Source organism: Narcine bancroftii, chromosome 5 (genome assembly GCF_036971445.1).
Source record: "Narcine bancroftii isolate sNarBan1 chromosome 5, sNarBan1.hap1, whole genome shotgun sequence".
In the NCBI taxonomy this organism is placed as follows: domain Eukaryota; kingdom Metazoa; phylum Chordata; class Chondrichthyes; order Torpediniformes; family Narcinidae; genus Narcine; species Narcine bancroftii.
The window spans coordinates 12066211-12080935 of record NC_091473.1 but is presented as its reverse complement, the minus strand read 5'-3'; the positions used below and the strand labels follow the sequence as shown (position 1 = coordinate 12080935).

At 39.8% G+C, this 14725-nt stretch overlaps 1 protein-coding gene across 3 annotated transcripts in view; it reads right to left on the bottom strand.

Moving 5' to 3' along the window:
• dnah1 (dynein, axonemal, heavy chain 1) overlaps nt 1-14725 on the bottom strand; it is a 431328-nt gene that overhangs the window by 386450 nt on the left and 30153 nt on the right. The window lies entirely within an intron of this gene.

The window sequence follows — 14725 nt, the reverse complement described above, 5'->3', positions numbered from 1 at the left end:
TCTGAATCAGTCAATTCACTATCACGATATCATCTTTGACCCAGATCTGAACTACACCAAATATCCTCTCCATCACCTAGATCACATTCAACCTCCTCCATTATATCAACAGCTTCCTTCATGGCCTCAGTTCATCAGCTATGTTTTCACAGCCACCTGAGTCAATTATTCCATGCTTTCCTAGCCTACTTGCCAATTTTCATTTAAGGTCATCTAAGTTTGTGCTTCCCACATCTTAAATTACACATTCCCATTTATCTGACACCTGGCTTCTAAGTAATATACATTTTAATTGGCATTTGAATCTATCCTGGTCTGCAAATTTCACATTGGCCTCATCCTTCCATTATCTTTGCAACCTGTGCCATCCATAACATTTTGTCTGATTTCTTTCTTTCCACCACTGATGACACTGTCTGGCTATCCAGGACTTGAGCTCAGGAATTTCCACTCTGTTCTTTTTATTTCCACCTCACCTTTCAGAAAGACAAATAATAAGTGACTGTAAAAGATAACATCAAATTTTTTATTAATGGGGGCATGGACATACAAGGACCTAAACAGATGTGTTTTGTTTGAGCTCTCCGTGAAGATGGTAAAAACTTGAAAATGGTAAAAACTTGAAGATGGTAAAAACTCTTCATCAAAAATGGATAAAGCTAGCACAAAGAAGAAAAGGTGATTGAGAACAAAGACTGAAGAACCTCCTCTTCAACTAGGAACTTCAGGTTAAAGTCCAAAAGGGAGTGAAGCAAAAATAGCGATGGGACTGGCAGAACCAGGTAAAACTCAGGAGTCGGGTCAATGCTGAGTACCATCCTAGAAAAAATGGAAAACTTGAGTAACCGATAAGTGTTGAAATGGTGATGAGAGATATGACGGAAAAAATGAAAATAAAAAAGATCATAGAAGATCTGATGGAGAGAATGGGTCAAGCAGAAGTTGAATTGATGAAATCGCATGAAAAACTTGAGGCTTTGGGGGAAAAAAGCCAAAGAATGGGAGTCGGATAAACAAGGACTACTCAACAAAAGTAACCATATGGAGAATTTTAGTTGATGAAATAATGTCTGAATTATCAGACTAAAGGAAGGAATCAAGTGAAGAGACCTGGTGAACTTTTTTCAAAAATGGATCCCACAAGTGTTGGGAGAAGACAAATTTGAAGAAAAACTGCATATCAAGAGAGTTCACCGGACACTTGGACCCAGAAGAACCGGCGACCAGAGATTAGTTCTGGCGAGGCTTTTAAACTACCAAGAATGGGAGATAATTCTGAGAACAGCGTATGACTACTCTACACTTGATCTTAGCCAAAAGGCCAAGAAGTGATAGCATATGACTACTCTAAACTGAATAATGACACACCTGAGGTTGATCATGAAAAAGTTCTGTTTTTTTTCAAGACTTTAGCCCAACCTTGATTAAACAAAGAAAAGAATTTGAAGATGTCAAAACACAATTATGTGCTAAAAATTTGAAATATTCAATGATACACCCCATGAGTTTGAGGGCCGAAGTAGCAGAAAGGGAACCAGTGATTTTTAAAGACCAAGAATGAGAGGTGGAAAATTTTCTGCAAAGTTTATATAAAAAAGATTGAGGTTGCCAAGGGAGAAAATATTTATAATGGAACTAATTAAAAGTCGTAAAAGTTTTATTTTTTATTTTTGCTAAACTGTCTTATATTTATTGTTTAAAAGTAAAAGGTATAGAAGTGTACTCTGAGAACTCAGTAAAAAGGAAAAAATATCTGGGAAAAGTGGTAGCTTCAGTCTAAGGGAGAGAATGGTGCCTGGAAAGAAGTAACAAAAAAAGATGGCATTAAAGGGTGGGGTTCTTCTTCCTCGAGAGATTCTGCAGGCTTTTTTTTGCGGGCTTTCATTGCTCTATGTATATATCACCATTGGGGCTGGGATTTTATTGCTAAAAAATATTGTTTTAAAGAGGGATATAGAACATTGAAACTTATTAGTTTTAATGTTAATAGAATTAATGGGTGGATGAAGAGAAACCAGGTCTTGGCATACCTAAAAAAAAAGTTAAAGGCAGATATAGTCTTTTTATAAGAAATAGAAGAGACACTAACTGATCAAGCTGGAAGATTTGTAATGGAACATTGCAAAATTTATGAAGAATCGTGGATGTTTACACCCCAAACTATGATGAAGTCTTTATGAAGGATATCTTTTTAAAAACCACAGGAGGAAGAAAAATATATTGATTGGAGAAGATTTCAATTTTTGTTTAGATCCAATATTGGACAAATCAACAAGAACAACAAGGATGAAAGCTGCAAAAACATTATCATTTATAAAAGATTTCAATGATATATGGAGGCAGCTCAAACCCTTAGAAAGAGACTACTCATTCTATTCAAGGGTACATGATTCACATACAAGGATTGACCTATTTTTAATGTCTGCTCAATTACAAAGTAGAGTGGTAAAAACGGAGTCTTTGGCAAGACTTTTATCAGACCACTCACCATTAATGTTGACTATTATAGTAACAGAAAAGCAAGAAAGTAAGTGCAGATGGTGCCTCAATGCTACATTATTAAAGAGGAGGGATTTTTGTGAATTTATATTTTGTTAAAACAATCTTCCTTCTACTGACAATAGTTTTCTAATATAGGATACACTTAAACCTTACTTAAGATGACAAATTATTTCTTATACTAAAAATCTTAAGAGAGAATATGCAAGAGATAAGAAGCTTTAGAGAAGGATATAACAAAATTGGAAAAGAAACATCAGATATCAGGAAGACAAGGAAAATATAGAATATAAGAGAATAAAAAGTTACAATATAATACACTACAAACAGAGAATGGAAAAATGATATTAAAAACTAAATTAAAATACTATGAACTAGAAGAACTGGCACACAAAATGTTATCTTGGCAGATAAAAGCAGAGGAGTCATCCAGAATGATAAATGCAATAGAAACAGAAACTGATACTACAACATACAATCAAAAATAAATAAATAATGTTTAGACAATACTATAAAAAGCTATATAAATCAGAATTAGTAGGAACTGAAAACAAGATGGAAGAATTTTTAAACAAATGTTGAATTTCCTAAATTAGAAGAGGGAAAAAGATGACTTAGATGCACCTTTTACAAGGGAATAAATAGAGAAAGCTCTGGGTACTTTACAAGCTAGTAGATCACTGGGAAAGAATGGGTTCTCTCCTGAGTTCTATAGATAATTTAAAGATTTATTGATGCCTCTCTTGATGGATGTGTTGGACCAGGTGGTGGAGACCCAAATCCTCCCAGAAACCTTTTCAACTGCTATAATTACAGTGCTACTGAAGAAAGATGGAAACCCACTAAAAACCTCATCATACAGACCAATATCACTTCCGAATGCAGATTATAAAATGATAGCAAAGCCATTTGCTCATAGATTAGGTGAGCATTTACCAAAATTTATACATCCAGATCAGGTAGGATTTGTTAAATGAAGATATTCTTCAAAGAGTCTTGGTACATAATACATCAAAATCAAGGTTGAATCCAAACATAACTATTTATTTAGGCATTTGACCAACTAGAATGGTCTTTTTTTATATAAAATGCTGGAAAAATTTGGTGTCGGCAGAAAAATTCATAAATTGGATTAAAACTCTATCATAAGTCACAAGCTAAAATTATCACTAATAACCATATGTCTGTAGCGGCAGCTACGATGGAAGAGACTCACAGCCACCACATTGGAGGCTCTCAATGACCGTTTTTTTTCAAATCCCTTTAAGGGCAGTGTGAGCTCCACCCTCATGTGGGCGGTGACGTCGTAACATCTGCCTGAGGCACGCACTGGCTCAAGACATGAGGCAAGGAGGTTCCCTGATGGCACCATCTTCTTGTGGCTGCCCTACCACGTGGCGGTACAAGCAGGGCCGGTTCGCCACGAGTATGTGCGCCGCCACGTCATCTATTTTTTTCCCTTGAGTAGATTAAGTAGACAGGGGTTTCCTCTATCACTAGCCTTATTTATTCTAGCTATGGAACCTCTGGTGGAGACTATAAGAAGAGATCTAGATATTAAGGGCTTCAAAGTTATGAAGAACAAAATTAGTTTATTTGCTAATTATGTGATATTTAATATATGTCCAACTCAGCTGAATCACTGATAAGATTATAAACAATATTAGAAAAATATGGAAGAATACAAGGATATAAAATAAATATGGGCAAAAGTGAGATAATGCTATTGCAGAATTTTGATTATGAAAGATACCAAAAAGGCAGTAGATTTAAATGTAAGAATTATGGAATTAAATATTTAGGAATAATGACATAATAATTCACAGAATTTCATATAAGCTTAATTATATCGCTCTTCTGAAAAAAAAGAAAAATATTTACAGAAATGGAAGGATCTGCTGATTACATTATTTGGAAGGGTAAATTGTATAAACATGAAGATAATACCAAGGCTACAGTATCTCTTTCAATCATTGCCCAATGTACTAACTAAAAATTTCTTTAAATTATTACATAATTATATGACAATTGGAAGGACTTAGATAATACTTCTTAAAATCTGTAAGTCTATCAACACAATCAAGATTTTTAACATCTTTCTTTGAAGAAAACAGTCCCCCTTCATGGATTTGAATGGGACTAAATTCAATAAAACAGGAGACAATGAAGGACTTTATTTATAAGTGGAATGTTAAGTCAATAACAAAAAAATATATAATATACATGATTAGAATATGGCAAAAAAAATGAATGCATCGTTAAGAAAGCAGGTATATCACGGAGGACACCATTATGTAAAAATGTACTACTGCCTCTGAATCTTGGTAACAAAATATTGAATTCATAGTATGATAAAGGAATAAGTTATGTTGATGATTGATATATGGAAGAATCTCATGTCTTTTGAACAATTAAGAAATAAATATTGAGTAGCTAATGGGACATTCTTCTGCTTTCTCCAGTTAAGATTGTTCTTAATAGAAAGATGGAGACCAAACTTGGCCCCACCTGAAGTTAGTGAGATGGAATGAATGATTTGGCTGGGGAATATACTTAACTTTATATTGAGGATGTACTTTGCTCTCCAAAATGAAAGTACAAAACCAGGTTTACAGAGATCAAGAGAGAAATAGGAGTCGGATTTAGGAGTAGCAATAATGGAAAGATGCTGGTCGGATTGGTGTTTGATAGCATTATCAAGAATACTGGTTTAAAGGTGAATCAAGAAGAATATAAAATAAATTTATTTGCAGATGATGTTTTAATTTAACAGATTCTTTTAAATCTTTTGTTATGAGCCCAGAGACCCCAAAACCCAGCAGCAACAGATATTCATCAAGACAAATGGTTTCTTAAAAAGTTGCTTTTAATTATCTTTAAACATGAAAAAAAGGATTACACTTTAACTTGTCACTATTAATTAACTCCCCTCTAATTCTAAGCGCATGTGTATGTAATGTGCATGTAAGTTTAGAAAAGTTCTTTGATTCACAGTCCAATCTCACTTCTCATTCCTCCATGTTTACTGGTTGTAGGCAATTCTCATACTGTGCACAGAATTTTAACATTTATGAAGTTCACCAGGCTTTGGTGCTTGGAAGGTAAATGGTTACTTTATTTTATGTTTATCAACATTTTTAATTAGTGTAGCATGCATAACATTAAATAAATATATTTATTATTTTTAGAAAATTAGAAAAGAACAGTTGGAAATCAGTTGAGTTTATCAGAGTTAAGGTTCTTGTCAATTGTCAGAGAGAGCTTTGTTGTTTGCTGGACACCCACAACTGATTCCTTTTAATCACCTACTTCAGTGTCTTGCCAAAGAAACATGCCTCATCAGGGTTCTCCAAATTATAACCTCTTTCAGGTCAAGTGAAACATTAGGCAGCCAGTCCTCTCCTCTTGTATGAACCACAAGGGCTTTGACCAGGCAGAACTAAGCACTCAAACCATCTTCCATATAGGGTTTTTCCACAAGCTTTCCAGCTTGTCTTGTTCCAGTCCCAGCTCTTTCTGCTGACTATAAAACTGCAGAACTGATCTCTCTCAGTGAAAAGCCATTTTGACTCCCTTGCTGCTTACAAAAACCCACATGATCTTAGATCAGCAAACAGCACTCCCAGACAGCCTGCAGCTCCAAACCTACTCCTTTGAGTTCTTTTCAAAACAACAATCCATTAGTGAAGTTTCTTGGTCACTCTTCAAAGTTTTTGCACTTGACCTGTCTAACTTGAGCAGAGCTCCAGTATTTTAAATGAGATCTGTTTTGATGTGTTTGTATGTGACCTACACTAAAAAAAAACCTGCCCCAATTTATCTCCCAAAATTATATCTATAATCTGTCACACTTTGGGCCAGTTAAAAGTTAAATTAAAAGAAAATGGAGAAGTGACAGGTTATAAAATTAATTGGAATAAAAGTGAAATTATGCCTTTATTTAAAGAAATTATTGATTTTATATGGCCAGATGTAGGCATAAAATATTTAGGTATGAGAGTAGATTCAGAATTTAAAAAATTATTTAAATTAAATTATTTATCATTATTTTTAAAAATTAGAGAAGATTTTAAAAGATGGAACATATTGCCTATTACGGTAATAGGTAGGGTAAATTTTACTAAATGAATATCTTTCATAGAATACAATAGCTTTCTCAATTGATTCTGATTGAAATTTCTTAAAATTTAAAAAAAGAATTAAATGCTTATGTAAGAACATTTTTATGGAAAGGAAAAATGGCAAGAATATCATTGGAAAAAATTACATGGAAATATGATCTGGAGGTTTGTGACACCCCAATTTTAAGAATTATTATAAAGCTGCTCAACTGTGGTTTATTAATGCAATGTATGACTCAGAAAAAATTCCAGCTTGAGTAAATATTGAACTTAGAAAAATAGGGGAAATAAACCCTCAATATTTTATTTATAAATGGAATGGGAGAATGTTAATAGCAAATAAGGAAACTTTTATTTTAAAACATATTGGTATTATGGAATAAAGTTGATAAGGAAATAGGATGTCCAGGAAAACACAGCTATTTCAAAATAGATATTGATTCTCCATAGGAAAATAAATAAATCTAAAGATTTAGCAACAGCATGGTATTAATAAGATTGAGGATTGTTTTGAGGGAGGTAAATTTATTCCATTTAATAGAATGAAGGAAATTTTTTAATATCTGAAAATACTAGATTATGTTGTTATCAACTTCATAATTATCATTTTATTTATCTATTTATTTATTTTTACCAAGAAACATCTGGCCAAGATTTGATATTATCACCAGAAACAAAGGTTTCTGTATATTTTATTGTATATTTTATATGGGTATATAAAGACATTTGTTTCAGTAATGTACAAATTATTACAAAAGAAAGCTAAATTAGGGATTCATAATCAAGGCAAAGATGGGAAGTAGATTTGAATATACAAATAGATGAGAGAAAATGGGCTGCTTTATGTAAAGAAGTTATAAAAAGTAGAATAAATGTGAGATACAGACTTGTTCAATACAATTTTATTCACCAGTTATATCTGACACATCAGAAGATAAATAAATAGAATCAAATTTATTCAGATTTATGTTTTAGATGGTACTTTTCTGCATTCTACTTGGCAATGTACTAAAGTTAGACTTCTTTGGTTGAAAATATGTAATTTTTTTAGAACAAATAACCGGGATTAAATTGTTATTTCTGTTAGGAGATGTTAAAGGAATTAAATTTAAATTAAAACTGAATATTTATCAAGTTAAATTTGTGCAAATTGCCTTAGCTATAGCTAGAAAATACATAGCCATATCTTGGAAATCAGGTATAAATTTAGGACTGGAAATATGAACACTGAAGTTCGGAGCTGTATCTCTTACTTTGGCTTGGCTTCGCGGACGAAGATTTATGGAGGGGGTAAATGTCCACGTCAGCTGCAGGCTCGTTTGTGGCTGACAAGTCCGATGCGGGACAGGCAGACACGGTTGCAGTGGTTGCAGGGGAAAATTGGTTGGTTGGGGTTGGGTGTTGGGTTTTTCCTCCTTTGCCTTTTGTCAGTGAGGTGGGCTCTGCGGTCTTCTTCAAAGGAGGTTGCTGCCCGCCGAACTGTGAGGCGCCAAGATGCACGGTTTGAGGCGATATCAGCCCACTGGTGGTGGCAGGCACCAAGAGATTTCTTTAGGCACTCCTTGTACCTCTTCTTTGGTGCACCTCTGTCACGGTGGCCAGTGGAGAGCTCGCCATATAACACGATCTTGGGAAGGCAATGGTCCTCCATTCTGGAGATGTGACCCACCCAGCGTAGCTGGATCTTCAGCAGCGTGGACTCGATGCTGTCGACCTCTGCCATCTCGAGTACTTCAACGTTGGGGATGAAGACGCTCCAATGAATGTTGAGGATGGAGCGGAGACAACGCTGGTGGAAGCGTTCTAGGAGCCGTAGGTGATGCCGGTAGATGACTCATGATTCGGAGCCGAACAGGAGTGTGGGTATGACAACGGCTCTGTATACGCTTATCTTTGTGAGGTTTTTCAGTTGGTTGTTTTTTCAGATTCTTTTGTGTAGTCTTCCAAAGGCGCTATTTGCCTTGGCGAGTCTGTTGTCTATCTCGTTGTCGATCCTTGCATCTGATGAAATGGTACAGCCGAGATAGGTAAACTGGTTGACCGTTTTGAGTTTTGTGTGCCCGATGGAGATGTGGGGGGGCTGGTAGTCATGGTGGGGAGCTGGCTGATGGAGGACCTCAGTTTTCTTCAGGCTGACTTCCAGGCCAAACATTTTGGCAGTTTCCGCAAAACAGGACGTCAAGCGCTGAAGAGCTGGCTCTGAATGGGCAACTAAAGCGGCATCGTCTGCAAAGAGTAGTTCGCAGACAAGTTTCTCTTTTGTCTTGGTGTGAGCTTGCAGGCGCCTCGGATTGAAGAGACTGCCATCCGTGCGGTACCGGATGTAAACAGCGTCTTCATTGTTGAGGTCTTTCATGGCTTGGTTCAGCAACATGCTGAAGAAGATTGAAAAGAGGGTTGGTGCGAGAACACAGCCTTACTTCACGCCATTGTTAATGGAGAAGGGTTCAGAGAGCTCATTGCTGTATCTGACCCGACCTTGTTGGTTTTCGTGCAGTTGGATAACCATGTTGAGGAACTTTGGGGGGCATCCGATGCGCTCTAGTATTTGCCAAAGCCCTTTCCTGCTCACGGTGTCGAAGGCTTTGGTGAGGTCAACAAAGGTGATGTAGAGTCCTTTGTTTTGTTCTCTGCACTTTTCTTGGAGCTGTCTGAGGGCAAAGACCATGTCAGTAGTTCCTCTGTTTGCACGAAAGCCGCACTGTGATTCTGGGAGAATATTCTCGGCGACACTAGGTATTATTCTATTTAGGAGAATCCTAGCGAAGATTTTGCCTGCAATGGAGAGCAGCGTGATTCCCCTGTAGTTTGAGCAGTCTGATTTCTCGCCTTTGTTTTTGTACAGGTTGATGATGGTGGCATCACGAAGGTCCTGAGGCAGTTTTCCTTGGTCCCAACAAAGCTTGAAAAACTCATGCAGTTTGGCATGCAGAGTTTTGCCACCAGCCTTCCAGACCTCTGGGGGGATTCCATCCATACCTGCTGCTTTGCCACTTTTCAGTTGTTCGATTGCCTTATATGTCTCATCCTGGGTGAGGACCTCATCCAGCTCTAGCCTTAGGGGCTGTTGAGGGAGCTGGAGCAGGGCGGAATCTTGGACTGAGCGGTTGGCACTGAAAAGAGATTGGAAGTGTTCTGACCATCGGTTGAGGATGAAGATCTTGTCGCTGAGGAGGACTTTGCCGTCTGAGCTGCGCAGCAGGCTTTGGACTTGGGGTGAGGGGCCGTACGCAGCCTTTAGAGCCTCGTAGAAACCCCTGAAGTCGCCAATGTCCGCGCTGAGCTGGGTTCGCTTGGTGAGGCTAGTCCACCACTCATTTTGGATCTCCCAGAGTTTGCGCTGAAGATGGCTGCATGCGCGACGGAAGGCTTGTTTCTTCTCTGGACAGGACGGCTTTGTAAGGTGAGCCTGGTAGGCAGCTCGCTTCTTTGCCAGCAGCTCCTGGATTTCCTGGCTGTTTTTGTCAAACCAGTCCTTGTTTTTCCTGGAGGAGAAGCTCAGAACCTCTTCAGTGGATTGCAGTATGGTAGTCTTCAGCTGATCCCAGAGGGTTTCAGGCGACGAATCCGTGAGGCGGATTGCATCGTCGAGCTTTGCTTTGAGGTTTGCCTGGAAGTTTCCTCTCACTTCGTCTGACTGCAGGTTTCCAACATTGAACCTCTTTCTGGGGGCTTTACTGTTCCTGGGCTTTGGCTTGAAGTGAAGGTTGAGCTTGCAGCGAACCAGCCGGTGGTCAGTGTGGCGTTCCGCGCTGGGCATGACCCTGGTGTGGAGCACATCTCGTTTGTCACTTTCTCGCACCAGGATGTAGTCCAAGAGATGCCAGTGTTTGGATCGGGGATGCATCCAGGTAGTCTTAAGGCTGTCCCTCTGCTGAAAAAGGGTGTTTGTAATGACAAGCCGCTGTTCTGCGCAGAGCTCCAACAGGAGACGCCCATTGTCGTTGCACTTGCCGACGCCATGCTTGCCCAGGATTCCTGGCCAGGTTTCTGAGTCTTTGCCGACGTGAGCGTTGAAGTCACCAAGGATGACAACCTTGTTGGCTGTAGGGGTGCCTTGGATGAGGTTGCGCAGGTCAGTGTAGAACTTGTCCTTTTCTGCTGGTTCCGCCTGGAGGGTTGGAGCATAGACACTGATGAGGGTGATGCGACGCTTGTTTTGAAGGGGGAGTCGCATGGACATGATCCGGTCCGAGTGGCCTGTCGGAAGGATTTCAAAAACTCGGAGCTGTATACTACTTGAGAAAATAACTTATCATTTAGGATAAATATATATTTTTAAAATATGGAGCCCATATTTACAAAAGGTGGGTTTAAATATTTAAGTGAATTTTTGATATTTTATTTCTAATGTCTCTATACATACAATATTATAGACAATAGACAATAGGAGCTGGAGTAGGCCATTTGGCCCATCGGGCCAGCACCACCATTTTAGATCATGGCTGATCATTACCATCAGTACCCCTTTCCAGCCTTATCCCCATAACCCTTAACTCCGTTACCCACAAGAGTCTTATCTAACTCTCTTTTGAACATAGTCAGCGAATCCGCCTCTACCACCCTCTGTGGCAGAGCATTCCACAGATTCACACTTCTCTGGGTAAAAAAATGCTTTCTCATCTCCGTTCTAAAGGGCCTACCCTGTATTCTTAAACTATGCCCTCTAGTCCTCGTCCCCCCCATCATTGGGAACAAGTAATCAGACTTCACCTTGTCTATCCCCCTGATGATTTTGTATACCTCAATCATGTCCCCCCTCATCCTTCTAAACTCCAATGGATACAAGTCCAGTTTTTCTAGCCTTGCTGCATATGACAACCCTGCCATCCCTGGAACTAACCTTGTAAATCTGCGCTGCACACCCTCTATAGCTAGTATGTCCTTCCTCAAGTTTGGAGACCAGAACTGGATGCAATAGTCCAGGTGGGGTCTCACCAGGGCCCTGTATAACTGCAGAAGGGCGTCTCTGTTCCTATACTCCAATCCCCTCTTTATGAAAGCCAACATTCCATTTGCCTTCTTCACAGCTTTCTGAACCTGCATGCTAGCCTTCAGTGACCGGTGAACAAGTACACCCAGATCCATTTGCACTTCCCCACTCCCTAGCTTGTCTCCATTTAAATAATACTCAGCTTTCCTATTACTTCCCCCAAAATGAATAACCTCACATTTGTTCACATTGAAATTCATCTTCCATTTCGCCGCCCACTCCTCCAGCCTGTCCAAGTCCCTCTGCATTTTCCTTACATCCTCCTCACACCCCACACCGCCACCCAGTTTAGTGTCATCTGCAAATTTGCTCATGTTATTTATAATCCCCTCATCCAAATCATTAACATAAATTACAAACAACTGAGGACCCAACACCGATCCCTGAGGCACTCCACTCGTCACATCCTGCCATTTTGAAAAAGACCCATTTACTCCAACCTTTTGTTTCCTATCTCTTAACCAATTTCCTATCCATGTCAGCACCTTACCTCCAATACCATGCTCCCTGATCTTGCCCACTAGACGCCCGTGCGGTACCTTATCAAAGGCCTTCTGGAAGTCCAAATACACCACATCCACTGGCTCTCCCGAGTCCACCCTCTTTGTCACATCCTCAAAAAATTCCAGAAGGTTAGTCAAGCATGACTTACCCTTAAGGAATCCATGCTGACTAGCCCTTATACTATTATTACTGACTAAGTGTTCTGCTATCTCCTTGTTTCCGGTAATAATTTCACCCTTGCCCATTTTCAAAGGGCCAATTTTAGACCGAACCAATTTCTTCCTCTTCCACATACTTAAAAAAGCTTTTGCTATCCTCCGCAATATTATCTGCTAATTTCCTCTCGTACTTCATTTTCCCGTCTCTTATGGCTTTCTTAGTTACCCTCTGATGTTCTTTGAAGGTTTCCCAATCCTCTAATTTCCCACTCCGCTTCGCTATCTTATAATTACTCCCTTTGGACTTGATAATGCACTTGATTTCCTTAGTTAGCCAGGGCTGCCATTTGCATCTCCTAGAGCCTTTCCTCCACTTTGGAATAAATTTGTCCTGAATCCTGTGAAAAATGTCCATAAAAACCTGCCATTTTTCCCCAGTTGTCCTCCCAGCTAGTGTATCTTCCCATTTTATTTTGGATAGCTCCTCCCTCATAGCTGCAAAATTCCCTTTATTTAACTGAAGTACAGATGCTTCCGATTTCCTTTCCATTTCCCTTTCTAATTGCAGCTTAAAAGTAACCATACCATGGTCACTATTCCCTAATGGCTCCCCTACATCAAGGTCACTTATTAAGTCTGCGTCGCTGCACAGCACCCAGTCCAGAATCGACTTCCCCCTGGTAGGTTCCTCCACTAGCTGTTCCAAGAAAGTATCTCGTAGACATTCTATAAACTCGCTCTCTTGTGTTCCTGCCCCCGTCTGATTATCCCAATCCACCTTCATGTTGAAGTCCCCCATAACTACCGTATTGCTACCACTTTGACATGCCACTCTTAATTCCTGATTTATACTACTACCGATATCTGAGCTACTTTTCGGAGGCCTGTAAATGACCCCCATTATATTCCTCTTGCCCTTGCAATTTCTTAATTCAATCCAAACAGACTCTACCTCACCTGTTTCAATGTCCTTCCTTTCAAACGCCTGAATCTCATTTCTTACCAACAGAGCTACCCCACCTCCTCTTCTTAACTTTCTGTCCTTTCTAAAGGACGTGTACCCTGGAACATTTATTTCCCAATCCTGCCCTTCCCGCAGCCATGTCTCCGTTATTCCGACAATGTCATAACCTGCCATTGCCATTTGCGCCTCAAGCTCATCCATTTTATTCCTTACACTCCTTGCATTCATACACAATACCTTGATGCCATACCTCCTTTCTCCCTCCACCTTGGTTCTTGGTGCATTCGTTCTTATTCTCCTATCACTTTTAGCTCCCTTATTCCTTATTGTTTCACCGTCTATCGGAACCACCCCTATATTCTCTCTCCTATCTACTTCCCTATCAGTCCTGTTCCCTTCCCCCTGCCAAATTAGTTTAAATCAGCTCCGACAGCTTTATTAAACCTAACTGCCAGTATATTGGCCCCCTTCGCATTCAGGTGTAAACCATCCCTCCTGTATAGGTCCCGTCTTCCCCAGAAGAGATCCCAATGGTCAATGAACCTGAATCCCTGCACTCTGCACCATTCCCTCAGCCACACGTTTAACCTCTTGATTTTATTATTCTTGCCCCCACCCTCGCACAGTACAGGAAGCAGCCCCGAGATTACAATCCTGGAGGTCCTGCTTCTCAACCTCCTTCCGAGCTCACGGTAGTCTCTCTTCAGGATCTCCTCCTTCAATCTATCTACGTCATTTGTGCCCACGTGTATCAGGACCTCTGGCCGGTCTCCTTCCCCCCCCAGGATACTCTGAACCCTATCCGAGACGTCACGTACCCTCGCTCCTGGGAGGCAACACACCATACGGGAACACTTGTCAGGTTCGCAGAATCTTCTGTCCGTTCCCCTAACGATGGAGTCCCCAATGACCACCTTGTTCCCCTTCTTCTCCTTCCGTACCACCGTCTCCTTTGGCGCTACCTCTGGCAGGTTATCTTCCCCTACTTCATCCAATACTGTATATTCGTTGCTAAGATCTGTAGCCACTGGGGTGCTCTCCACAGAGCTAGCAACTTTTGCCCCACTCCTGACAGTAGTCCACTTTCCTGACCCCCCCAATCCAGGGGTAAGCACTTCCCTGAGTGTTGAATCAATAAATTCCTCACTCTCTCTGATTAGCCTCAGATCATCTAGCTGCATCTCCATTTCTTTAATTTTTTTCCTAAATGCTTCCTAAAACTCCTGTTGAAGAGCTCTAGTCCCTTTCTTTAAGTAGGGGGTTAGTATGGGATGTTTGGGGGGGTCTGTATTTCTTCTTTTCTCTCTTTATATACCACATGTATTGGGATTTTAATTATATACTTGTAAAATGAACAAATTTATCTATAAATAAAATATTTTTTTAAATAGGCATATAGGGCTGTTGTCATATCAGTCTTGCTATATGGATGTGAGATGTTGGTGTCCATACCAGAGTCATTTACATCAGATTGACCAACTGCAGC